The 27,604-nt window shown below is 42.1% G+C and overlaps 2 non-coding genes across 2 annotated transcripts; one reads left to right on the top strand and one right to left on the bottom strand.

Annotated features, from left to right (window-relative positions):
• Positions 1-23,819: 23,819 nt before the first annotated feature.
• Positions 23,820-23,894, bottom strand: Trnat-ugu (transfer RNA threonine (anticodon UGU)). Its single transcript has one exon. It is a non-coding gene; the product is annotated as a tRNA-Thr (tRNA).
• Positions 23,895-24,362: 468 nt separating this feature from the next.
• Positions 24,363-24,437, top strand: Trnat-ugu (transfer RNA threonine (anticodon UGU)). The gene has a single exon. It is a non-coding gene; the product is annotated as a tRNA-Thr (tRNA).
• The last annotated feature ends 3,167 nt before the right edge of the window (positions 24,438-27,604 follow it).

The following is a 27,604-nucleotide window of genomic DNA, read 5'->3' on the forward strand; positions in this document are numbered from 1 at the left end:
AATGGACGGTTGGAAGAAGGTTGACTTATGCAGGTTGCAACGCAAGCCCACAGACCTGAATTTGAGAAAGAGGGTGCGAAGGTTGTGCAAGTGGTCCGTCGCGCTGCGGCCTGTGACAATGATGTCATCCAGGTAATTAATACAATGAGGGATTGTCGACGTGACATGCTCAAGATAACGCTGGAATATCGCCGGGGCACTGGATATCCCAAAAGCCAACCGCTGGTATTGGTAAAGGCCAAACGGGGTGTTGACGACTGCCAGCCGTTTGGAGTCCTCATCAAGTGGTATCTGATGATAAGCCTCTGACAGATCAATTTTCGAAAAATAGTGGCCTCCCGCCATGGCGGAGAACAATTCATCAGCACGAGGCAAAGGATAGGTGTCCACCACCAATTGGGAATTAATGGTGGCCTTAAAATCGCCACAAAGACGTAATTTTCCCGAGGGCTTCTTGACAATAACGAGGGGCGAAGCCCACTCACTGGAAGAAATGGGAAGAACGACCCCCAGGGCTGTCAGCCGGTCGAGCTCTTCCTTTACCTGAGGGCGGAGAGCCAAGGGGATCTGCCTCGCGCGTAGAAAACGCGGGCGAGCAGACGCCTTCAACGTTAAGTGAGCTTCAAAATCTGAAACACGCCCCAGGCCCTCCTCAAGAATATCTGGAAAGTCTGAGATCAAAGATTCCAATGAGTGATAGGGAACGTCTTCGGAGACCAACTGTATGGTGTCAGCGATAGAAAAACCGAAAGCTTGAAAGGCATCCAGGCCAAAAAGGTTAGCGGAGCTCGCATCACTGACAACAATAAAAGTAATAGGTCGAGTGACTGATTTGTAAGTCACATCGGTAGTGAATTGACCCAGGAGGGGAATGAACTGTTTACCATAACCGCATAGACGCCGGTAAACTGGCGCCAACGGGGGCGATCCAAGGTCGGAATACGTTTGTGCATTCAACAACGAAACTGCCGCGCCCGTATCTACCTGCAGTTGTAACCGGCGCGACCGAACCGACACCTCGATAAAGAGTTTGCGTGCCGATGCGTCGGGAGTCTGGCCCGATGAAACTTCCTGAATGTCAACGTCCATGTCCTCTGTACTTGCTTCCTTCGATTCCTTTGAGGCCGAGCGGCAAACTTTAGCAATGTGACCGTTTTTATGACATTTGCGACAAACGGCCCAACGCTGGGGGCACTTTGACCGATCGTGATGTATATAGCACGACGCACAGGACGGCAACAGGGGCCGGCGGCCGGAATTCTGTTTACGCGCCGCGCGGGAGCGGCCGTAACGGCCGGATTGTACCGCTCGCACGTCGTCCACCCCGGACACAGTGGACGCGGCCGCGCCGCCCTGAACCTCCGCGACGTCGCACCACGCCTCCAGCTGTTGACCTGCTGCGTGAGAGACTTCATACGATTGAGCAATGGACAGGACTTCCTCGAGGGAAGGGTCTTCTAACTGCAGGGCCCGTTGCCGGACCTCCCGATCAGGGGCCGAACGAACAATGACGTCGCGGACCATAACATGGGCATACGACTCCCGCGACTGCTCTGTGACAAAATGACACTTGCGACTAAGACCGTGCAGGGTAGCGGCCCACGCCCGGTAAGACTGATGGGGCTGTTTCTTGCATTGATAGAACTCGACCCTAGCCGCCACAACATGCGTGCGGCGGCGATAATATGAAGACATCAATGAACACAATGCGTCAAACGACAAGGACGAGGGTTCCTGCAACGGCGCTAGCTGCCGCAAAACTTGATACAGCGAGGGAGATATCCAAGACAAGAAGAGAGCACGACATACCTCCGCATCGGCAACATGAAACGCCTGGAAATGCTGCCGAAGGCGATGTTCATATGCGTCCCAATCCTCTGCCGTCTCGTCATATGGGGGAAAGGGAGGAGGGAACTGCGCCGGAGCAGACGGCGCGGAGAGCAACGCCGGAAGCACTTGTTTCATGGTGGCCATGAGCTCCGTCTGCTGCGCAACCAAAACCCGCACCAAATCCTCCATGCCGTGGAGAAACTACGAAACCGGAACAACGACGCAACACGCGAAAGAACGACCCTACTCGTCGCCAATTGTGAAGTAACACTGTTCACGTTACGTCGCACTTCACTTAGCGTAGTCCGGGACTGTCCTAGGCATGCCCGATTTTGACTGACTGCGCACGGCCTGTCCTGCCGGAGTTGTTGTTGTTGTTGTTCTTGTTGTTACGCCGGCAGAGGTCGCGTCCGAATTCTCGCGTGCCCTCTGGTGGACGGGACTCTACTGGCGGCGACTACCGTTCGTGACGCGCCGTGCCAATGTGCGCCTCCCGCGATCTTTCTGGTGGCTACTACATGTAGTGAGACTGACTCACATGCCAAGTTGTGAGCTATATCACTGAAACAGCTATGAAGCCAGCAGAAGTATGGTTGTGTGTTTTGGGAGCAAGTAGGTTTTTTTTGGGGGGGGGGCTGCTGGAGGTCGCAGCCCTGGCAGGTGGAGATGATGTCATCTTCCTTGGTGGTGCCGTCTGTGGTCGGAATGGTTCTACTGCCTGCTGCTGCATGTTGTGACGTGGTTCCCAAATGAGGCAGGGCCAGGCATTGTTGCCTGGTGAACTAATGCATTGTCATTGTTGTAACAGGGCTTGAAGTCTGTCCACCAAAATTAATCTCTTCTCCACTGCCCCATTCTCATGCAGATCATTGCTAGCTCTAACTGTGGAGGTAACTTTATGATCCTCAGTGTCCACAGTGTGTCATCTTGCATGAGTGTTGCACTAGTGAATGCTCAGAGACATCTCCAGAATTGTGAAGGCATCTTGGTGTATAAATGTTGATAATAATTAACCTGACATGATTTTTGCTCCAGTATTCAGGCAATATGCTGGATAAACACTGTGTTTGTCACTCCTTTTTAAAAAAAAAAAAAAAAAAAAAAAGATCAGGGAGCTTGCCAAGATGGCACAGTAATGTGACAAATGTGGAGCTATCAACGGAAATTCATGACTGTGGAGAACCACAAAGCTGGTTGTTTTGGCAGGAAAATTGGCAGCTTGCACTGCAAGTCAAAATTCAGGTATGCATGTGACATGACAGCTTGATAGAGAGTAATAGCAGATGAGCTCACATGGTAGGAAAGCCCAAGAAAGTGTTCAAATATGGCCCAACCAGGTGGACTCTTGTTGATATCATCTGCACTACACAAGAAAATGTCAATTTCACATTTAACCAAAATCGAGGATTGTTGCTGTTGTTGTGGTGTACTTAAGTTAACACTATTTAAGTCACAGTTTTGAAATTGCTTGTATTCTGCACTAAGGTTATGAGAGGGCTCCCCTGTAGTAGCGAGGAAGGTGAGTCAAAGAATGTGAAATAGTTATTAGCTGTCAGTCAAAAATCAAACAATGGAAAATCCGGGATGGAATGTAACAATATTGAATCCTACCTGCAGACAAAGGCTCCACCATTGTTGTTTTGAACTGCAAGGATTATGTGGCGGAAGGACTGTGTCAGCTATCAGATACATCCACCTACAAAACTTGCCACAGTGATCCCATTCCAGTAATCCAGCAGGATCTCCAGTCATTACTCAAATCCTTAGGCCCATCCCAGAACCTCTGCCCAGAGTCCATCTTTCTACTTACCCCTACCACTCCCTGCACTCCCACCTTCTACATGCTTCCTAAAGTCCACAAACCCAACCACCCAGGATGCCCCATTGTGGCCAGTTACTGTGCCCCGACTGAGAGAATCTCTGCTCTTGTGGACCAACACCTTCAACTTATTACCCAGAACCTATCCTCCTATATAAAAGATACCTACCATTTCCTCCACCGACTCTCCACAGTTCCTGTCCCTTTACCACACAGTGCCCTGTTGTCACTATTGATGCCATCACCCTGAACACTAACATTCCTAATGCCCGTGGCCTTACTGCTATTGAACACTACACTACCTTTCCAGACACCCTATGGATTCCAAACCAACAACCTCCTTCCTAGTCTCCATGACCAACTATATCCTCACCCACAATTTCTTCTCCTTTGAAGGCATTACCTACAAACAAATCCGGGTTACAGTGATGGGCACCTGCATGGCACCATCATATGCCAACCTATTCATGGGCCATCTAGGGGAATCCTTCCAAAAACCCAGAATCCTAAACCCCTCACCTGGTTCAGATTCATTGATGACATCTTTGCTGTCTGGATTGAAGGTGAGGACACCCTATTCGCATTCCTCCAGAACCTCAACAACTTCTCCCCCATTTGCTTCACCTGGTCCTACTCAACCCAACAAGCAACCTTCCTATATGTTGACCTCCACCTCAGAGATGGCTACACCAGTAACTCTGTCCATATTAAACCTACTAACCACCAGCAATACCTCACTTCGACAGCTGCCACCCACTGCATACAAAGAAGTCCCTTCCGTACAGCCTAGCCACCCATGGTTGTCGCATCTGTAGTGATGAGCAGTCCCTCTCAAAATATACTGAGGGTGTCACTGAAGCCTTCACTGACTAATTATCCTCCCAACCTTGTAAAAAAATAAATCTCCCGTGCCTTATCTTTCCAGTCTCCCACCACCTCCCTAAGTCCCACAGTCCAGCCACAGAGGAGCATTCCCCTCATAACTCAGTACCATCCAGGACTGGAGCAACTGAATTACATTCTCCACCAGGGCTTCGTTTACCTCTCGTCATGCCCTGAAATGAGAAATGTCCTGCCCACTATCCTTCCCACCCCTCCTACCATGGTATTCTGCCGTCCACCGAACCTACACAATATACTCGTCCATCCTTACACAACCCCTGCTCACAATCCCTTACCTCATGGCTCATACCGCTGTAATAGACCTAGATGCAAGACCTGTCCCATACATCCTCCTACCACCACCACCTACTCCAGTCCGGTCACTAACATCACGTATCCCATCAAAGACAAGGCTACCTGCGAAACCAGTCATGTGATTTACAAGCTAAGCTGCAACCACTGTGCTGCATTCTATGTAGGCATGACAACCAACACGCTGTCTGTCCGCATGAATGGCCACTGACAAACTGTGGCCAAAAAACAAGTGGACCATGCTGTTGGTGAACATGCTGCCAAACATGATAGCCCTCAACTGAATGACTGCTTCACAGCCTGTGCCATATGAATCCTTCCTACTAACACCAGCTTTTCTGAACTGCACAGGTGGGAACTTTCCCTGCAATACATCCTACGTTCCTGTAACCCTCCTGGCCTCAACCTTCATTAGTCACTGTCCTCGCCCATCCAGCCCCCTCCCTGTTCCCATTCCAGCACTGCACAGACGTCATTTCACTGCAACACCCAGTCTTTTAATTTCTCTCCTTTCCACTACTTAGCCCCCCTCCCCCCCCCCCCCCTTTCCACCTTCTCTCCTGCCCTTCATCTAAACTGCAGCACTTCACTGTCTGCCACCCCTACCAATACTATCCCTGCCCCTCCCCACTCCAGCCTCCTCCTTACCCCCACCCATTTGCCACTCCCATCATGCACTGGTGCTGCTGCTCGTAGTGTGGTTTCAGTTGTCTGAGATTACAGATGTGTGTGCAAGTTGTGTTTGTATGAGTGTGTGTGTATGCCTATCTGTATGTGTGTCTATAGCCTTAATGGCCAAAAGCTATAATTGTGTGAATCTTTTTGTTGTTTCTATCATGACACAGCATCTTCGTTATATGGTGAGTAGACCAAAACTGCTTGCACAATAAAAAAAGCTGAACATCAGCTTAAAAGAATTACATGATTTAATTTCTACACTCCTGTTGTATGTAAAAAGTTGACTTGGGAGCTGGAAAACAAAGAGTTTGCTTCCTTAAATTTAAAACAAAATTCCCTTTTGTGATTGCTGTTGCTAATTTAGAATGTGGAAGGATACAATTGTGTCATTTTACAGCTCATTAATTTATGGTAAAAATACTTTGTACCTCACAACAATTAGTATGTAACTAAGAATTGCATAAATATTAGAATTCCGCAGATAGTGCCTCAAGTGATGAAATACACCAGGCATTTCCTTCTACTTTACTGATGTCTCACTTGGTAAGTTTGAGCCTCGGGTGTATCCTGTCCGGTGAAATACTCTCCCTTTGCATCATGTATGCCACCTTATTGACAGCTATTTAGAATTCATCTCTAAAAAGTGTTTGTCTTTTGAACACCACATCACTTGTCTCACACTGGCTAGCAAATTTCTCAGTTCTGTTTGTAATAAGTGATTGTCATTACTGGCAAGTTCCATTACATTTGGATCATTGCTACAGAATGCTAGGATCGATCCAATGACAGTGTACCAGAACAGTGGACAACTTTTGCTCCTCATGCTAGTGGACTACTTCAATTACCCCTTTTCTCAGAAATCTGAAGTTTTTCTATTTACAATGTCACTGTGTAGGTGATGGCGTAGGGTACACCTTACCAGCATTGTAACTATCCTTGCTCTTCCCGTATTAAGTGAAGGCAAAAATCTACATCTACATGCATACTCCACAAACCACTGTATAGTGTGTGATGGAAGATACCATGTACCACTACCAGTCATTTCCTCTCCTCTCCTACTTGCAAATAGAATGAGGATAAAACAACTGTCTAAAGCCTGAATACAAGCCCTATTTTTTGGCATCTTATCTTCTTGATCCTTATACAAAATGTACATTGGTGGCAGTAGAATCATTCTGCAGTCATCCCCAAATGTCAGTGCTTTAATTTGTGCAACAGTGTTCCTCAAAAAGAACATCACACTCCCTCAAGGGATTCCCATTTGAGTTCACAAAGCATCTCTGTAATACTTGCATGCTGGTTGAAACTATTGGTAAAGATCTAGCAGCCAGCCTCTGAATTGCTTCAATGTCTTTCTTTAATCTGACCTGGTGGGGATCCCAAACACTCAAACAGAACTCAAGAATGTGTCCCACTTGCATTCTATTATGACATCTCCTTTATGGATGAGCTACACTTCCTCAAAATTCTCCCAATGATTCAAAGTTGTGCATTTGCCTTCCCTACTACCAACCTGACATGCTCATTCCATTTCATATCACTTTGCATCATTAAACCTTGATATTAAATCAAAGTGACTGTGTCAAGCTGCACCCAACTAACACTGTATTCGAACATTACAAGACTGTTTTTCCTACTATGTGTGGTAACTTACATTTTTCTACTTTAAGAGCAAGCTGCCAAATGAGTGTGTGTATGCCTCGGTGTGCATTCTAATCTCTCTTACCTTATTCTATTGACCCCCAATATGAGGTATACTATGGTGTCAGCAATGTAATGGTCCCACAGTGTTATTTGAGTACAGTTTCTCTAAATTTACACAAGGGATGTTGCAAGAAGTATGTATTCTAAGGACACCCATTTAAGTTCTCTGAAATCTACAATATTAGAAGCACATATCTGAATTTGTTCCCCAATTGTTGTCACATCTACTTGATAACAACTCAAACACTAGAACTGTAGTCTAGAAATGGTCACAATGGTGGCTTGCACATGATTTTCTTTACCAATGAATTGTATTTTGCCAGAAACCATCCAGCAAACCCATTTCTTCCATTCACCTACCATAATACTGATTTTGCATGACAAACCATTTGATGAAATGACATTGATTGATGCACTAAAAAAGGAGCTTACCAGAAAGATTGCAGTGGGATTTAGTACACGGACCTGATGACTGTCTTGGACAATTTTTACAATATGTTGACAGGCTGGATAGACCAGTAGAAAGAAGTATGTACCATATCAATTGAAATGATAGAAATCACAGAGGTAACAACTACAGAAACAGAAATAGTGGTAACTTCTATCAGGGTCAAAATGGTAATAGAGACCAAAATTTTGAACATCAGCAGAATAGGAATAATGGGGATAGCCATGGGCAATTTAATGGGAGAAACGATCACAGAGGTAACTATTCAGGAAACAGCAGGTCCACAGTTTTGGGGCAAGGAAACACAAGAAGCACAGAACCCCTAATTTACACTTTCAATTAGACAATAATACCAGTGTTAACGATGTAACAGTGTTAATAATGTGGCACAGGTATCTGAAGTTGAACAGAAGGAACATCATTTTTCTCATTTATGTTTTGATCAAAAATTTTGGGATACTATGTTTAATTAGAGTGATGACCAGTCCCTGGCCAAATTATTAGACACACTGCACATTTTCAATGTTACTTGTAATAATTATGTGTTGAGTACTATATTTAAAGTGATTAATCAGAAAATTTATGACAGTTATTCAGGGCACTAACTACATTGTTGAATTTTGTATATATTGCTGCTATGTGACATTGGATTTTTTACTTATTAGATATCAATGTGCAGAGTACAGTGTACAGGAAAGGACCTGTTCAGTGCCGCTCTCGCATGTAACTGGTGTAATACTTTATTCACTTTGATTATCAATTTCATAATATTGACATCACAATTGATTGTTTAACAGTCAGATATTACTAATGTGACCTTTAAAAATGGGCAAAAGGAGGGACGTTTGACCATGTAAAAAAGCTTAAGTCAAAGCCCTCGTTAATATGAAAATGTATTCCAATTGGGAAATTTCACGAAGGGTGGAAATGTCAGAAGCTAGCATGAGGCACATAAAAAAGAAAATTGATTAAGGTGAAGAACTGAGACCAAGAAGGAAGAATAAATGTGGAAGAAGACCAATTTTCACCCCAAGATCAGAAAGATCTCTCAAAAGAATTTGCCCAGAAAGCAGAGTCACAACAATGAAACAGATAAAATCTCAACTGGAGAAGGCTAATGTGAATGCATTTGAATGCACTGTTCACAGAAAGTTGAAAGATATTGATTTCAATGCCTGTTGACTCGCTAGAAAACCAAAGTTAACAGCCACAAAGAAAGCAAAGCGTCTGAAGTGGGCTAAACAGTGGTGTGATAAGGATGTGGACTCCTGGAGATCAGTAATTTAACTTTAAAATTATTACTTACAATATGATATAACCTATGTACATTTATTCAGAGTATATTAATTATGTTTCTTGATTTTTACAGGTATGCTTCAGGGATGAAAGCATGTTTGAAATTTTAACTAACAAATCTCAGTATGTGCGACGTCGAACAGGAGAAAAATGTCATCCCAACTGCATTATTCAGACCGTAAAACATGCAACTAAGGTGATGATTTGGTCTGACATCTGTGCCAAGGGTACATTATGTCTTTATGTGGTTAAAGGCATAATGAGGCAAGACTAGTGCAAGGAAATCCTGCAAAAATGGTTAATACCACAGCTTAGAGAATGGTTCCTGAATGGGGAACCATTTATTTTTATGCAGGGTAGAACTCCCTGTTGCACAGCCAGGTCAGTTAAATCCTTTCTGAAGGAACAAAATATCCCTATGTTAGACTGGCCAGGTAATAGTCCCGATATGAACCCCATGGAAACTAATGAGAGACGGCAAAAGACATAATCACAACAAAAACATAGCTCTTAGAGAAGATCACCCATGTGATCCACAAATGCTAGACACAGTACAGTCCTGCATCAACAGCATGCCACGTCATATTAAGGCTCTCACAGCTACAAAACGTGGCTCAACAAGATATTAAAACTAATATTTTCACTTTCACAATTTTTAATTTTTGTTGTAATTATTGAAATAAAATATTTTCAATAAATACTACATTTTGTTTATTTGTTATATCACTTTTGTTATGAAATAGACTACACATAATCATTTTGTCACAATTTATATATTAAAAAAAGTTTCATTACATATAAATCAAAATTTGCTTAAAAACTGTAGTGCATCTAATAAACTGGCCAGGGGCTGTAGGTGCTAATCACAAACCAGAATATGAGTGTAATGAGAATTTTGATGTAGTGTGAACTAATGATTTCTTCTCTTGGTCAGGAGACAATGTTATTGATGTATGTAAAATAGGTGATGACTATATTGGATCTGAATTAGGTGATATTTTTGATGTAGATGAGAATGAGACCTGTGAAATGACTGAGGTTAGTTAATCTGAGACTGGTAGCTTAACGCATATGAATGTAGGTGAGGTGTGTGACTTTGATGGAGATGAGACTTGTGTTGTTAATGATGCTGTTGATGAAGTAATTTTGGAAGAATTTGATGATGATGATAATGATGTTGAGTATCAGGTATTTGTGGAGTTTAAGAATAACGAAGTTTCAGAGTTATTTGCAAATACAGATAAGTTAAATGATGTGTGTGATGATGAGAGAGCCATGGAATTCAGTCCAGTGAACACAGTTTTTCATTAATGTCATGCAGAGTAATGATCCAAACAGTAATGGTGAGTTATCTGTAAGTCTAGAGAATAAAGGTGAAAATTTTTTGAAGTTTGTTTGGGACCAGATTGACGATAATGTAGATAAATGTGCATTCTGGAATAAGTTAGCTGTGGTTAGTCCAAATTGGTGGAATGAAATGAAAGAAGGTCTAAGCAGGAAGTGTAATTTTGACAGTAATGTATTTTGTGTTCCTTCTGTAATAAGTGAGGTTAGTTGTGCTATGGAATCCATTCATTGTGTTCAACCTTTACCTGACACCATGAGAAACCAACTGGTAAAGTTTAGAAAAACCTGCAACAGTGTGGATGAGCATTTGATGAAACTGAAAGTGATCTTTTACATGAAGTGTCTAATAACAGAGATGATAATTCAGATTTTCAATTTCCTTACATTAAGATTAAGATTGATCAGTGAGAAGGGAACTGTTTGATTGATACAGATAGCCCAATTTGGGGCATATCTGAACAATTTGGAGACATAATCCAGTACAGTAAGAATTTTGCAGAAATGTGTAAACATAAGAGGAGCTACTGGTAAGCAAAGCAAATATGTAAAATGTCAAGTACTGTTAACTTTTAGTATAGAGGACAAAACCTTTGAACATGGATGCATAACGATCCCTAGTCTAGAAGAAAATACATAGTATATCTGTAGATTTATAAGACTATGTAATTGTGTTTTGTTTGTCATCAATTTAATATGTAAGATCATGTAATTTTTAAAATTCTATCTTATCCATTGACTGAGTTTAAATCTATTTGCAGATTCACAAAACTATATAATCGTGTTTTGTTTGTCTGGAATTTAGTATGTAAGATTATGTGATTTCTAAAGGTTTGTCTTATCTACTGACTGAGTTAAAATCTATGCTACACTATACAGGGTGTTACAAAAAGGTACAGCCAAACTTTCAGGAAACATTCCTCACACACAAAGAAAGAAAATATGTTATGTGGACATGTGTCCGGAAACGCTTACTTTCCATGTTAGAGCTCATTTTATTACTTCTCTTCAAATCACATTAATCATGGAATGGAAACACACAACAACAGAATGTACCAGCGTGACTTCAAACACTTTGTTACAGTAAATGTTCAAAATGTCCTCCGTTAGCGAGGATACATGCATCCACCCTCCGTCGCATGGAATGCATTGTATCACACCTGTCCACAATACAAGCACGAAGAGTCTCTACATTTGGTACCGGGGTTGCAGAGACAAGAGCTTTCAAATGCCCCCATAAATGAAAGTTGAGGTCAGGAGAGTGTGGAGGCCATGGAATTGATCCGCCTCTACCAATCCATCGGTCACCGAATCTGTTGTTGAGAAGCGTACGAACACTTCGACTGAAATGTGCAGGAGCTCCATAATGCATAAACCACATGTTGTGTCGTACTTGTAAAGGCACATGTTCTAGCAGCACAGGTAGAGCATCCTGTATGAAATCATGGCGGTGAATCGAGGAAGTACAGTACATACTCACGAAACTAAAATGAGCTCTAACATGGAAATTAAGTGTTTCCGGACACATGTCCACATAACATCTTTTCTTTATTTGTGTGTGAGGAATCTTTCCTGAAAGTTTGGCCGTACCTTTTTGTAACACCCTGTATAATTACATTTTGTAATAGATATGTTCTTTAGAATGATACATATATGCCGTGAGACTAAATGAGTAGATCCCTTTGCAATTTTGAAATGGGACAATGTTCATAATTTATGCTGTAAAAATTAGGAATAGTATCTTAGTATATCTGTGTGTATCACCTTGTTAGTTCATTTTTTTTATTGCATTTAACTTTGTTTATTAGTTTCATATGTGAACACTTTTTAATTTCACTTACCATAAATCCCATACAACTGATTTTGAAAAATGAATAGGGAGAGCATATCTTGTGTGATGTGAAGAAGGTATTGAACAGCATTTTTAGAACACACAACAATGTTTCATGATTTGATGTGAATGCTAGGCAGGAAGTTACCTGTCTGTTGAAGTGTGTGATGAGAACTTTAGGGAGAAAACTGAAAGATTTGGGTGGATCCACTCCCCACACTGCTGAATGGCTGTACCCTACTGGACCAGTCAACTTACAAGAGATCATAGGTGTTGGGTAATATGCTCAAGCATCTGTCAACTGCAACAGTATTGTGACTGATATATGTGAATTTTTATCCAAGACTACTAAAGACAGTGTTATTTCACATAAATGTATGATTTTTCAAGTAGGGGGATTGACCTTCCAGTACATTATGCAACTTTAAATCAGTAGGTATTTTATTTTTTTATCAATTGTGAATGAATCTTCTAGGTATCTATGTATGTAGGTTAGTTTGTATGGACAGTTAGCAAATGGTGTGGAAGACTTTTACTAGTGTAGACAATATAACAAGATGTATACATGTCCGCTTTCATACAAGCTACTGGATTGTGCCACCATCATAGCTAATTATGAATCTGTTTACCTGTATTTATCATGAGTAACACAATTTATTTATTTATTTACTTGTTTGGCATATACAAAGGCAATCATTCTTACATTAATTAACATAAACTTATACAACTATGGCAATAATACTATACAACATTACAAATACTCTCAAGCCACTTTAAGGCTGAGTCACTGAGTCTGTGTACGTCTTTCAAATCACCATCATATCTGTATACTTCACACATGAGTAAATGGTCCATTGTTTGGATTTCATGACACTCACATTCGGAGCTGTCTGACAGGTCCCATTTCTTCATTAGTTGCTTACATCTGCCGACACCTGTTCTTAGGTGGTTCAAAGTTGTCCACAGTTTCCTTGGGAGGTTGAGTCCTTTAATCTTCTTGTTGGGGTCATCCACTAAATTGCAGTTCTTGTGTGCACTTGCAGCCCATAGTTCCTTCCATGTTTCCGAGTTGAAGCCTCAAAGCTCTTTGCTGATTTTCCAGAAAGCTGTTCTTGATTTAAGCCTGTTTATAACTGTTAGATCTTTGTAGATAGAGAGGTCTCGAAAGGATAGCATTGCGGGATTTTAGTTTCTGTTTTGTGTCTTGTATGTGTGTGTTGTACATTAGAGAGCGATCTAGTTTCACACCCAAGTATTTAGTCTTATTCTTGTGTCTGATCTGCTGTCCATTCATAGAAAGCTGTAATTTTCTATGTGCTTCTCTGTTGTTAAGGTGCATTATTGTGCTGGTTGTTTTGTTAGGGTTTAGGTGTAGGTGCCACTTGGAGTAATATGTGTTCAGGACATCCAGGTCTGCATTCACTGTTTCATCAAGATTGTTGAAATTTTTACTTTGATACGCGATGGCCAGGTTGTCAGCATATGCAAATTTACTTGATTTGTTATCTGGCATCTTAGCTATATACAGGTTGAAGAGAACAGGTGCTAGTGACGAGCCCTGCAGCAGACCATTATTCAGAACCATGCTCTTGCTGTTCATACCATGAAGTGAGACTTTGATTTTCCTGCCTGTTAACATGTTCTTCAGTTGTGTGTAGGTCTGTTTGCATTTTATGATTCTAGTTAGCTTGAACAATAGCCCTTCGATCCACACTGTTTCATAAGCTGATGTAAGATCTATGAGAACCAATCCGGTTCTCATCTTGTTTTGGAAGCCTTTCTCTATGTAAGTTGTGAGGGACAGCAAGCACTTGATCGCAACAATTTCTGCTTGCTCGAAAACCGGCTTGATATGTTGGAAGGTTGGCGTCAATCTACGGAGTTAATCTAGTCAGTAATATTCTCTCGAATAAATTATAGGAGGTACATAGCAGGGATATTGGTCTGTAGTTCTTTGGGTTATCTCCAGTCTTTCTGGGTTTCAACACAGCAATGGCTTTTGCTTCCTTCCAGATCTTGGGGAGAGCAACTGTACTGATATATTCCTTGCAGAGCTTGGCGAGCCACCTTCTTCCTAGAGTTACCAGTTCCTTCAAGATTTCTGGTAGGATTTCATCAGGTCTGGCTGCTTTTCCTTTCCTCATTAGCTTCAGTGACTGGGTAATCTCTTCTGTCTCCACTTCTTTCACAATGTCCGTGTTGGTTGGATTATTGACTAATAAATTGTTCAGGTTTCTGAAACCTCTTTCTTTTCACGTGCCTTTAGTTGGATTTTGGAGGTGTGTTTCAGAACAACTGAAATCTCGGTAGCACTTGTGCCAAGTGACAGTCTCTTAAGTACTGTAGCACTGCCTAATTTCCTCAACAGACTCCAGCTCTTTCTGCTGGAATGGGTGAAATCTAGATTGACTGAGACTGGATGCTTATTACAATTACTCTTTGCATATGAATTAATTAATTGATATGATTATGAGCTTTATTCAGTTTTTGCTGGTTTGTACCTGACATGGATCAATCCCCACATTGTAAACTTAGGCCCTAATATTTTTCCATTATTTTATATTTCTTCTTCCATGAGTCAACATATGCTTAAATACTATGGTTTGTGTGGTGGATTGATTTTGTACTATATTCCTACTCATGATTGAGTATATTCTTCTGATCTGTACCCGTCGTGAGCTTTTCGAGTTGGCTCACTCGTCATATACGTAAGCTCTGAAATTTTTCTCTTCTGTTTTACAGATTTTGAAGGTTTGAATGTATGGATGTAATAATTTGTAATTCTAGTAACTTACATTGTCCCTGTATTTATTTCTATAGTTTTGTGTTGCAGAGTTGTAGTTTTGATCTTGTTTCAATTGTCTTGTGACAGTATGTTCCACAGATCTGAAAATCTGAATACCATACCCTGATATATGTACAGATTATGAATCGTATAGTAGATATTTTTCTTATGTTTTCCATGATATGTTATATATCAGACGCTTCTATACATCTGTATTCTATCATTTGGCATCATTTTGTACACCATTTGGAAAACCTTGTAGTCTGTCACAAAATGTTGTAAACACAGTTTCCAAATTTTGTGAGGGTGATATTATAATGGGACACCCTCCTCTAACATTACCTATTTTTAATATATAGAAATAGTCGATACCAGGAATATTTTCAAATCTTGTATAGGTGAGCATTATTTCAGCTGTTTAACTAAATGAATGTCATTTGATTTTGTACATGATGTATTGTATTTCAGGGTTGGGTTGTTTGGAGGAGGAGACCAGACAGTGAGGTCATCGGTCTCATCAGATTATGGAAGGACGGGGAAGGAATTCGGCCATGTCCTTTCAAAGGAACCATCCTGGCATTTGCCTGGAGCGATTTAGGGAAATCATGGAAAACCTAAATCAGGACGGCCGGACGCAGGATTGAACCATTGTCCTTCCGAATGTATTTCAGGCTAAAGTGTATAAAAAGAAATTAATTTATTATAATTGATATGTACTAACTGTATGTACAGTTAAAATCACCCTATTTTTAGAAATATTTGAAATCATGAAACATCTGACATACTTAAAATTCCTATTATTAATTTGCAGAGTCTGATGATAATAGTTAAATTTATTTCTGGACTCATTTGTAAAATAATGATAGAACTTGGTGAAGATTCTCCTTCTGTCAAGAAAGTTTGTAAACTCTCTTGCTTTGTAAACTCTTTGGAAAATTGTTAGTACTGCAGAATAAAGAGTAGTAGTGGGCATGCCTCTGATGGAATCGGACATGTTTTTAATTTTGGCAATAACAATGTAGTTGTTGGTTTTATGGAAGTGGAGATTGTAAAGTCAGTGTGATACAGAAGATAATAATAATAATAATAATAATAATAATAAACAGGCGCAATCAGAAATCATGCAACAGGCATTCTTAATATTTATCTTGTCATCTGGAACCCACAAAGTTAAAAAATTTCATCCTCAACAATCTACCCCTAGACATACTGCAGCCAACAACAAGAAAATGAAGACAAGTAAAAAAAAAAAAGTATTTTGTACATCTTACTCCTCTCAAAGCATTTGAAACAAAGTTATTAATCTTTTTGAAGAGATTGAAAAAAATTACGGGTGATATGTGGGAGAGCAAGATCACAAACTCCATTTCTATTCTGAAATATTACTTTGGTTGGCCCCTCCGTACAGAAACTAATATTATATATATATTTAAATCTCTCATATAGCCAGATGCCATAAGTCTAAAAACTAATTTCTCGTAAGCATAAAAATTTTTTATCCATTGCGATAATCATTCAGTTCAACTTCAGAAACCACGATAATATGTGTCTGAACAGCATACATCATACAACACACTACATTCATGGTTAATCTTTGTGATTCAGTTCACAGTTTGATGCTTATAGTGTAGTCAGAGTAGCGTGGTAGGTATTCACAATATAAATCACTTTGAGCAAGCCATTTCAAAATAAATATGGAGATGCATCACCTGTCAGTTCTGTGACATATTCATACAGAGATCAACCATCAGTTATTTATTACCACCACAATAAGACTTTTATTGCTACACTCTGCTTCCTGCTCTGGCAGAGGAACCGTCTCCTCCAGGATTTTATACGTAACAACCTGTTATAAGCATACACAAAAGCCTTGCTATCAGTAACTGATAATGGCGTACAACTATACACAGCTTACAAATGCCTGGTGCAAAGATTGGATTGGAGGGTGGCCATAATCATAAAGAAATGTAATGCATGTAAATAGATGGAAAGATCCGATATTATCTGACTGCGCAATTGGTGATAGTTCACAATTTTCAAGTATGATACCTAGGAGTTTCTGTCTTGAGAGATTTGAGATGGAACAATCACTCAAAAGTAATCATGGGTGAAGGCTGATATCAGATGTGGCTTTATTCAAGCATCTAAGAGGCCACCAACGAAACCCTTGTTCAAGCAGTTATTGAGTGATGTTTGCCAGTCTCAGACCCTCACCAAGTTGGGTTTATGAAAGGTATAGAAAATATTGAAAGAAGAGCTGCATGTTGCATCACAGTTTTGTTATAGTCAGCATGAGAGTGTCACAGAGATGAACAACAGAATGGAGTAAGAAACACTACAAATCACAAATATTCCTAAAGTACAAGAAATGTACCACATTCTCCAACACACATCCCACCATTCCAGCTCTAACAAAAAGTTACTAACAATCTTGCTTCTGATGCACCATCCCCCATCAGAAAAGGAAAACAGAAAAATGAAACAGGTACACTGTATAGCCTCATGGCATCTTACAGAGTGTAGGTGTAGACACAGATTAACTAAATTTTAACAAAGTTGTATTGCTGTCATGTGGGAAGATGGATAGTCACCCTGGAGAATATCCCCCAACATTGGACATGGAGTGTCAGCAGTATATCGATGTGTTACAGTGGTGATTCATGGAGTATCCACATGCTATTTCCCCTGATCCTTGTCTAGGCCACTGCAATAGCCAAGGACTGTTTGCTAATTGAAGGACCTTTGCAACATAAATTCACATCAATGTTGCTACCCAGAGAATCCGTGTGAATGGAGAAGAGGAATAATACAAGGAACTGTGCTGCGAATCAGTAAGAAAACTGTACAGTAATACAGCAATTTGGGTCTAAACTTCATCACAATTAAAACTGTGTGTGACTTGAACCTGGAACTTGCATTTAGCTGTAAATACTTTTACTGAGATGGGCAGGCACACAACATGCCCCTACCTCATAGCTTCATCTCTTCTCCCGCTTTCCCAACTTAACAGAAGCTCCTCTGCATACCTTTCTGGACTAGCAGTCCTGGAAGAATGGATATTTCAAAGAAATGGCTCCGCTGCAGTCTAAAGGATTGTTTCCAGAATGAATCCTTCACTATGCATCAGAGTCATTGCTATTTTTGGGACTTCCTGGTAGATTCAAATTGTTGCCAGACCAGGACCCAAACCTTGTCTTTCTCAGGCAATTCTCTTACAAGCTGAGCTATTCAAGAACAGCACGCACTTAGTTGCAGTGTGAAAGATTTATTCTGGAAGCAATTTGAGTTGCCTACGTCTGGTTACCCTCCCTTCCCCCCCCCCCCCCCCCCCCCCCCCCCAACAGGAGGTACTTCAGCCTGTCCTCTACAGCCCAATATATGGGAACATCAGGATGATTAGCAAAGGAAAAATAATGCATTAAATATACATACAACCCCTGAACCTTTTAAACTGCAAGTGCCCTTAGTGTGCATAACCTGTGGGACAGCAGAGTCAGCTATTGCCAAGCTCCATCCAATAATATTTAGTGATAAAACTATTACCATTCCAAAGAAGTGAGCACTAAGTTTCTGAAAAACTTATTTTTCTAGCTGTGACATGGTATATTATCGTTTCTTGTGAACAAGATTCAGGTACACTGATTTGAAAAAAGTCATGGGACAGCAATATGCACATATACAGAGGGTGGTAGTACCATGTACATAAGGTATGAAAGGAAGTGCATGGGTGGAGCTGTCATTTGTAATCAAGTGATTCATGTGAAAATATTTCAGATGTGATTATGGCTGCATGGTGGGAATCAACAGACTCTGAACGCAGAATGGTAGTTGGAGCTGAACACATGGGACATTCAATTTTGGAAATTGTTAGGGAATTCAATACAACAAAATACACAGTCTTAAAAGAGTGCCAAGAACACCAGATGTAGGCATTACCTCTCACAACGGGCAATGCAGTGGCTGATGGCCTCCACTTGACAACCGAGAGCAGGGGCATTTGTATAGAGTTGTCAGTGCTGACGTACAAGTAACACTGCAGGAAATAATTACAGATCTCAATGTGGGACATATGATAAATGTATTTGTTAGGATAGTGCGGCAAAAAGTGATGTTAATGGGCTATGGCAGCCGACGACCGAAAGAGTGCATTTGCCAACAGCACATTATTGCCTGTGCATTTGCCAACAGCACATTATCGCCTGCAGGGCCTCTCCTGGGCTTCTGACCATATTGGTTGGGTCCTAAATGACTGGGAAACCATGGCCTGGTCAGATGAGTCCCTATTTCAGTTGGTAAGAGCTGATAGCAGCATTCAAGTGGGGTGCACACTCCATGCAGCCATGAACTCAAGTTGTCAGCAAGGCACTGTGCAAGCTGGTGGTGGTTCCATAATGGTGTGGGCTGTGTTTAAATCAAATGGACTGGGTCCTCTGGTCCAACTGAACCAATAAATTGACCAGAGATGGTTCTGTTCAGCTGCTTGGAGACCATCTGCAGTCCTTCATGGACTTCTTGTTCCCAAACAACGATGGAATTTTTGTGGGTGAAAATGTACCATGTCACCGGGCCACAATTGCTTGCGATTAGTTTGAAAAACATTCTGGACAATTTGAGGGAGTGATTTTGCCCTCCAGATTGACCAGCATGAATCCCACCAAATATTTACTGGACATAATCGAAAGGTCAGTTTATGCACAAAATCCTGCACTGGCTGCACTTCCGCAATTATGGACAGCTATAGAGGCAGCATGGCTCAGTATTTCTGCATGGGACTCCCAACAACTTGTTGAGTCCATTCCACATTGAATTACTGCACTATGCTGGACAAAAGGAGATCAAACACAATATTAGGAGGTATCCCATGATTTTTGTCACCTGAGAGTGTAATGAAAACAAGTTTTCTTCACTTTGCTAACTTTAGAGCAACATCCTCATATGGTGTGCAGTATTTAGTGATTTTATTCACATATACTGAGCACTGAAATAATTTAGACCACTGAGGACTCATTATGGTCAATATGTTACCTTATGAAATAATAGAAGAGTCTTAGAATGAGTGCTTCGAGGGCTTTATAAAATTACCTGGAACCAGTTACAAGCCAGAGTACATTTTAAATAGCTCATAAATTGAAGTAGAGTAATTTCTTATCAAGCAGATATATTATTGTACAGCAGAGATGCTGAGTCGCAGATAGGCACAACGAAAAGACTGTCACAAATAAAGCTTTTGGCCAGTAATGCCTTTGTCAACAATAGATAAAATGTGGTTTCAGTTGCCTGAGGCTGCAGTCATGTGTGTGAGTTGCATTTGTGTGTGTGTGTGTGTGTGTGTGTGTGTGTGTCGTCTATTGTCGATGAAGGCCTTACTGGCTGCTGAAAGCTTTATTTGTGACAGTCTTTTTGTTGCGCGTATGTGGTGTATTCACAGTCATAGAATCTCATTTCAGTTTTCTGTCTGGACTGAGAAAGTATAAATAATTAAATCACTAGAACACAACTCTCGTGTTATTCTTTTCTGCCACATTCTGTTTCTTAGAGCAATGTTTTATGCTAACTGAAACCGATTTAATAACATCCTGAAATATGATACATCTAAAGAGCACTGCTGCCATAGTGATGTAAATTATCATTTAGGGTAAGAAACAACAGTTTATTTAGGAATTAAGTAATAACATAAGAAATGAATATAAGAAGACATCTCTTAACCAACACTTTCACCGTACCACAACTCAGTTCACAATAAAACCCACTTAACGTTAAATTGATCATACAATGCAGGCTTCCATGGCCAGCTTTGGACCCTTTGTGGCATCAGTTTTGTGGGAATACATCCATTGCCCTTGAGGATGCCTCCTGAAGGAAGAGACAAACATCAAGTATGGAAATATGCCACAGACCACAGCGTGCAATCAATGACTGCAGCATCCCGGTCTGTCTGATCAAGATTCCTCGGCCAGGTACCTTGCCCCATTGGAATCCTTGAATGGTCTTTTTCAATGTGCCCTGCCTGCCACAGCATGCCTACACATACCTCTGATCACCTCGCATGTTATTTTGATGTTGATTTAGACAATGCCTTGTAATCACATTTCAAAACAACCTGTGCAGCAGGAACATAACTTAATATTGTTGTATCACTAAAATCAGAATATGAGCTACAAATGGACACTTTCCGAGACAAGTTACATACTGCTGTGAATCAAAAGAAACTGTCTACAATACAATTTAAGGATTATGTATGCTCAGCCACTTCTTGAACTAAGTCATATAACTCAGAATGATCTAAGCAGCCAACACACTGACATAGAATTCAGACCAAGTATTTATCATTGTGTCAGCAGCACAAGCAGCATAGTAAAAATTTTGGTGTAAACAAATAAATGCTATCTTGTGGTTCTTTAGCTTCTCCTGGTGTACTTCATGTCAAATTAGTTCACTTGTGAACTGCCAGATACCAGTGTCCAGTGGGCACAATATCGGCAAATGACCATATTGCCATCATCAGATGTGCTGATGGAACTGACTGATGGGGAGAGGGCCAGCACCATGATTTTATCTCCTCCCCATCTACCTCTTATCAGTTGCTCTATTGGCCAGCAATACCCAGCATCTCTGCCCCATTCCTCCCACTGATACAGTGTTCTGTCCTAGGTGAGCACATAGATGCGCATGCTGGCGGTACCTCAGCTGCTCCTCCACCTGCCCCTGAAAACAGTTTAAGATGTCTTGTATATCATTCCTCTTATTGGCTATTCTAATAGCAGAATCCCATGCCTAAGGTGTGTACCCGCATTCATGATTTATCAGTGATACCCTTATTTGAATCTCAATAGATTCCTTAGTGACGCAGTTCCAGAGGTTGGTCGTCTGTGTCAGAAGCTCAGTGTCATCATAATCCGTTCTTTTCGATGGTGGCTCCTACAAGCAGATGGAAGGAGTAGCCATGGGGAACCCACTTTCACCAGTTGTCATCAATATGCATATGGATTACTCTGAGGAGGAAGCCCTGAAATCAGCCCAATTGAAAGCTACATGTTTCTTCTGGTATGTAGGTGACACTTTCATTATAAGGCCAAATGGAAGAGACAAGCTGATGACTTCCTTATACACCTGAATTCCATCTACCAGAATGTCAATTTTATCATGGAAGTCAAAGTGGATGGAGTGCTCTCCTTTCTGGATGTCCTGGTTAAAAAAAGAGTGGACAGCACTTGTGGCCACAGTGTTTACTGGAATGAGATTTACACTGACCTATGTTTACATGCCAACAGCTGCCACCACCCGACTCAGAGGAATGGCATGCTCAAAATTTTGGTATTTAGGGCTCCCTTCTCTGACAATGGAAGTATAAACTATGAACTTGAACATCTGAAGTGGTTTTCTGCAAGAATAGCTACAAGGAGTGGCAAATTCAGAGAGCCCAATGTCCTACACCCTCTGCGCAAATGATGGGACAAGGAAGAGAATCGTCAGGACATTGCATCGTCCAGGAAGATAGGACGAGTTCTCCACAAACATGAAGTGAAGATGGTCTTATGTCCACCAGCCAGACACAACCACTACTCTACAGTGTGAAATACGAGCTTGGACTACGGAAATCCAAAGTCTATCAAATACCCTGGCAATGTAGTAAGACCTACACAGGTTTGAGGTGCGTACTGTTGAAGATTGTTACTAAAAACACCAATGGCACACTGGACGCAGCAGCTTAACAAGTCAGCTGTCACAGAACATTGCCTGACGGAGTTACATGGAATGGATTATGACCACATCAAGGTTATGACACAGAGATCCAGCTTCTTGGACTGCGTTTACATCTACATACATAATTCACAAGCCACCATATGGAGCATGGCAGAGGTTACCCTGTACCAAAACTAGTAGTTTCCTTTCCTGTTCCACTCACAGATAGAACAAGGGAAAAATGACTGTCTATATGCCTCCATATGAGCCCTAATTTATCATATCTTATCTTCGTAGTTCATACGCAAAATGTATGTTGGTGGCAGTGGCATCATTCTGCAATCAACTTCAAATGTTGGTTCTCCAAACTTTCTCAGTAGTGTTCTTCAAAATGAATGTCTTTTTCCCTCCAGGGTCTCCTCCCTCCAAATCCACCAAACAACCTCCCTTTTGCTATCTTCTACTGCCAAACCATACTGGTCAACAAGTGACTGGATGGAAGACTTAGACTCATTTAGTGATTTTACATGGGACCAGAATTTTTTTGGGTTCTCCATCAGATCTTTAGACAAGGTATGATGTGGGTAGCTGTTGTATGCTTCATGCATAGATCTTTTCACAAACACATGAATCTCTACTAATTTTTGCATGTTGTCATTTGTGCACCCTCTTTTGAACTGAGAATGCTACAGTCTTTGTTTCTTCAGCATTTTCCGAATTTCATTATTAAACCATGGTGGGTCTTTTCCATCCTTAATCCACTTAATAGGCATATACTTGACCAGAGCAAGATTTACATTCTGTTTAAACTGTGCCCATAATTCCTCTACTTCCATCATTCTGGAACTAAATGATTGCAGTTAATTGTCTAAATCAGATGCTGACAACTGCTTATCCACTCTTTCTCGCAGAAACACTCTCCTAGCCCTCTTGACCGATTTATTAATTTTCATAATCATAGTTGCTATGATGAAATCATGATCACTAACCCCGTCTCTATACCGACTACATCGATAAGGTCCGGCCTGTTTATAGCTACAATGAACAAGATGCTTCCAATGCATGTGGGCTGCTGAAGTAGCTGCTAAAGACAGTTTTCGGAAAATGTATTCAAAAGTACTTCACAAGAAATGAAATGATAATTATATGGATACCCTAGCTGCAAGCAGGCGTTGATATACTTCATTGCGGACATGTTGAAAATGTGTACCCCGACCGGGACTCGAACCCGGGATCTCCTGCTTACATGGCAGACGCTCTATCCACCTGAGCCACCGCGGGCACAGAGGATAGCGCGTCTGCAGGGACTTATCCCTTGCACGCTCCCCGTGAGATCCACATTCCCAACATGTCCACAACACTACATTCGTAGTGCACCTAATAGATGTTTGCCCATCATACTCATTACTCGTGGCAGATTAATCTACCAAGTCCCGTACGAGTTCGGGCATAGCGTGTGCGTTCGCACAAGAAGGTCAAAGGCCGGGAACCCGTATTTTTAACTATATATGACTATATATGACTATATAGTTAAAAATATGGGTTCCCGGCCTTTGACCTTCTTGTGCGAACGCACACGCTATGCCCGAACTCGTACGGGACTTGGTAGATTAATCTGCCACGAGTAATGAGTATGATGGGCAAACATCTATTAGGCGCACTACGAATGTAGTGTTGTGGACATGTTGGGAATGTGGATCTCACGGGGAGCGTGCAAGGGATAAGTCCCTGCAGACGCGCTATCCTCTATGCCCGCGGTGGCTCAGATGGATAGAGCGTCTGCCATGTAAGCAGGAGATCCCGGGTTCGAGTCCCGGTCGGGGCACACATTTTCAACATGTCCGCAATGAAGTATATCAACGCCTGCTTGCAGCTAGGGTGTCCATTTAATTATCATTTCATTTCTAGCAAAGCTGCATCGTCATTGACGGTAACTGTTCTTTCGGGAACAGATACTACCGTCATATATAGTTACTTCACAAGACTGCCTGTCTGTACCCCCTTCGATAAATCCACACACTTTCCAGTCTACACTCCATAGGTTAAAGTCACCACCAACTAGTACCACATGATCTGGGTATTTACGCACAATTGAACATAGGCTTTCTTTGAATGAGTCTACAACTGTCACCGTGGAGCCAGGTGGTCGGTAAAAACATCCAACAATTAACTTGGTTTCCCTTAGACCTGTTATGCACAACCAGGTAACTTCACTATCACAGTCATTAAGGAATTGATATGTGGTAAGGGAACCACTGATAAATCATGACAACAGGTTCATCCCTAGTCATGTATGGGACATCGCTCTTAGAATGGTCAAGAAGAGAAATGAGATAATCGATATTGAACTGACTTCGGAGGGAGATGGAGGAACAGCAGAGGTACAGCCAGCAGGGGAATGGGGATAGGGATGCTGGGTGCAGACAGTTGATGGAGCAGCCGATCAGAGGGCGCACAACTACAGTGGTCATTAGTGCCCAGACTAAATTATGAGCGCACTGCAAGGCACAATGTTAAAACAGCAACTAAAAAGGACAACACTATAAAAGGCACATTAACAGGCAAGGGATTAAAAGGAAACAGCATAATCAAATGTCCATAGACAGGTTTGTCAAGTGGATAAAACGAAGAATGCGAGCAGCTGCTCCTGGGTCATCCGCTAGAATTTTGTCCAGAGTACATGGCAGGCCAAGATCAATGCGCAGTGTATTAAAATTCGGACAGGACGTTAAAATGTGGCGTACCGTCAGCAATTGCCCATATGGGCAGAACGGTACCGGCGCAGCCGTCAGCAGATGGCGGTGGCTGAACCGGCAGTGTCCAATCCGTAACCGGGCCAAAATGACCTCCTCCCACTGAGAAGGGCGTGAAGAGGTCGTCCAAGCCATGGGGAGAGGTTTCAAGGCCTGAAGCTTGTTTTCAGTAAGTGTAGATCAATCGGCATGCCACAGCGATAAAATGTGCTGACAAATGAACCTGCTAAAATCAGATGAAGGCACACAACAAGAAGCTGTCCGAGGCTGGAGGACCACAGCCTTGGCCGCGGCATCTGCAGCTTCGCTCCCAGGGATACCGACATGGCCAGGAACCCACATAAAGGCAACCAGAGAACCGTCGGCCGCCAGCTGCTGAAGAGAGCATTGGATCCGGTGCACGAAAAGGTGAACTGGATACGGATCACTGAAGCTCTGTATGGCGCTCAGGGAATCAGAGCAGATGACATAAGCAGAATGGCGGTGGCGGCGGATGTAAAGAAGAGCCTGACAGAGGGCAAATAGCTCAGCTACGAAGACCGAACAATGGCCATGGAGCAGGTATTTGAAACTGTGTGCCCTGACAATAAAAGAACACCCGACACAGTCATTGGTCTTAGAGCCATCTGTATAAATGAAGATTGTATTAATGAACTTCGAACGAAGTTAGACAAACCGCGAGCGGTATACCGAAGCTGGCGTAACCTCCTTTGGGAGCGAGCTGAGGTCAAGGTGAACGCGAACCTGAGCCTGGAGCTTGGCTCTCACTCACTCTAAAGGTTGCAGGGAATGGAAAATCAAGTTGCTCAAGGAGGCAACAAAAGCGAACTCCAGGGGGTATCAGGGCAGATACATACATTCCGTATTGACGGTCGAGAGAGATGTCAAAAAAGGAACGATAAGACACAGTGACAATAGCCGACAGGCATACTGACAAAGCAGTATATCGCATCGGTAGGTTAGTGGCAACTCACCAGCTTCAGCATGAAGACTCTCGATGGGATGAGTATAGAATGCTCTGATCGCAAGATGTAACCCCCGATGTTGTATAGAGTTGAGGCAGCGTAAGATGGACGCCCGTGCAGAGGAGTATACAAAGCTCCCATAATCCAGCTTTGAGCGTACGATCGACCGATATAGGTGAAGTAGGACGGTTCGATCCATTCCCCACGATGAACCGCTGAGAACACGGAGGACATTTAGGGAACGGGTACAACGGGCAACCAAATAGGACACAAGTGGGGACCAGCTAAGTTTCCTGTCAAATGTAAGACCTAAAAATTTTGTTGTCTCCACGAATGGGAGAGCAACAGGACTGAGATGTAAGGATGATGGGAGAAACTCTTTGTAGTGCCAGAAGTTAATACAGACCATCTTCTCGGCAGAAAAACTGAAGCTATTGGTGACACTCCAGGAGTAGAGATGGTCAAGACAATGCTGAAGACAGCGCTCCATGAAACATGTACACTGTGCACTGCAGTAGATGGTAAAATCATCCACAAAAAGGGAGCCTGATACAACAGCTGGGAGGCAATCCATTATTGGATTGATCACTATGGCGAAGAGAGCGACACTCAAAACTGAGCCCTGTGGCACCCCATTCTCCTGGCGAAAGGCATCGGACAGGACAGAACCCACCCATACCCTGAACTTTCGATCCATTAAAAATGCATGAAAAAAAAAGAGGGAGGCGACCACGAAGGCCCCATGTATGCATGGTGCGAAGAATGCCCGCCCTCCAACAGGTGTCATAAGCCTTCTCCAAATCAAAGAACACTGCCACTGTCTGGTGCTTCCGCAAGAAGTTATGCATAATGAAGGTCGACAAGGTAACCAGATGGTCAACAGCAGAGCGGCGCCTACGAAATCCACATTGTACATTGGTAAGTAGGTGTCGAGATTCGAGCAGCCAAACCAAATGAGAGTTAACCATTTGTTCCATCACCTTAGAGACACAGTTGGTAAGGGAAATGGGGTGATAACTAGAAGACAAGTGCTTGCCCTTCCCTGGCTTAGGAATCGGGACGACAACAACAGATTCGCGCCAGCATGTGGGAACATGACCTTCAATCCAGATGCGATTATATGTACGAAGAAGAAAACCTTTACCCGCATGAGAAAGGTTCTTCAGCATCTGAATATGAATAGAATCAGGCCCCAGAGCGGAGGACCGTGACCGGGCAAGTGCACTTTCGAGTTCCCGCATGGTGAATGAGGCATTATAATTTTCATGATTCGA

The sequence above is a fragment of the Schistocerca cancellata genome, chromosome 2, assembly GCF_023864275.1.
Source record: "Schistocerca cancellata isolate TAMUIC-IGC-003103 chromosome 2, iqSchCanc2.1, whole genome shotgun sequence".
NCBI classification, from domain to species: Eukaryota; Metazoa; Arthropoda; class Insecta; order Orthoptera; family Acrididae; genus Schistocerca; species Schistocerca cancellata.